Source organism: Macrobrachium nipponense, chromosome 8 (assembly GCF_015104395.2).
Source record: "Macrobrachium nipponense isolate FS-2020 chromosome 8, ASM1510439v2, whole genome shotgun sequence".
NCBI classification, from domain to species: Eukaryota; Metazoa; Arthropoda; class Malacostraca; order Decapoda; family Palaemonidae; genus Macrobrachium; species Macrobrachium nipponense.
In genome coordinates, this window is record NC_087203.1 from 57,414,914 (window position 1) to 57,416,453 (window position 1,540).

A 1,540-nucleotide genomic window follows, 5' to 3' on the forward strand; every position below is an offset into this window, starting at 1 on the left:
TTCACCTTACTGTACAATTCTTTTTTCCTGTATTTTGACCAGTAACAAAATTATGGGAGATGCAGAATGAGAATGAGAATTTTGTCAATTCAAAATATATGATCTGAAAGTTTATTAAATACTGACTCGTGTATTTTGGATTTGCATCATTCACATTCTCTGGTGTTTCACGTAAACTTTATAAAACCAACCGACCAACCTTCCATAATTACGTAATATAGAATACAGGACAAAGTTATATGATAGAGGAAATTAATAGTGTTATTGAACCAGGGTATGAACAACCAACGCTCAGACCAGATTCGGCGCTTGACAGAAATGGATGATAAAAACGCCTCAGTATCCCCATATTGTTTCCGTAGGGTCAGGAGTTCGCTTTTCGTTTTCAACGCTGTTGATTCCTGAAGCACATTGATAATCCCTCCCTCTGGAGGAGGGTTCTCCCCTTCTTTCACGGCAAGTCTCTTCAAGATGTCAGACTTTCGACCCCTTACCTCACTGACTTGACACTCGATACAGAATGGTTTTGGAGTAATACTAAATCGGTATGCAATGGTACTGAAGGGGATATAAATGAGTATGGTAGCTTAACTTTATCGTTATGATAGTAATTGTCTCAGCACTAGGATACATTTTCGTCAGCTACAGAATTACTCGCTGGAACACATGCGAAAACGATTCCTGTTGGGTACTTCGACTTAAGTAATTTATTTTTTTTTCCGGTGTCTTAATTTAGCGAGTCCTTCGACCCTGGCAAAAGTGATTAAGGTGGAATTTCGTAACTTTCCCATCGGGACACCCTACTGGATATTAACTCGACCCCCCAATCTTGAACTGACCCTCGGAACAATACCCGTGATTCAACCTCTAAAACCACCCGGGCAATTTAACGGGCTTTCGACTCTTGATAACTTATTAACGTGCTCATGATTTACTTGCTGTACTTCCACATACTGCACTCTCTGTACTCTCAAAGAGAGAGAGAGAGAGGAGAGAGGAGGAGAGAGGTGAGAGAAGCGAGAGAGAGAGGGGAGGAGGAGGAGGAGGAGGAGGTCTCTTTAGTGGGCATTTTTGATGTTGGAAGTTATTTAATCCGAGTTCATTTTTGTTATCTAGTAACATTTGATGAACAGTTCCGTAAGTAACTTTCTGATGATCTTGCCGAATTACATTTATTGGAACTACTGTATAGGGAAGCGTTTTGCGAAGTATTTGATATTAAAAGTTAATTAACATAAGTTAGAATATTGCAAACGTATCACAGTTTATGAGATCAGAAACTAGTTAGATGAAATGACTCGAGGTCCTCTCTTAAGAAAATAGTTTAAGTGAGGTTCGCCGCTTTTTCCTTATCATACAATAACATGTTATGCAGTCTCCCGATAAGAGGACAATAGCCGATATGTTATCAGACAATGAATGCTACGAAGGCCTTGGTTAGGGGAATGGAAGGCGACTGTTAAGAGAAAAGGACCCTAAGAGTATCCTAAGTTCATGAGAAACGGTTTTTCTGCAGCCGGTTTCTTTGTTTTCAGCAACT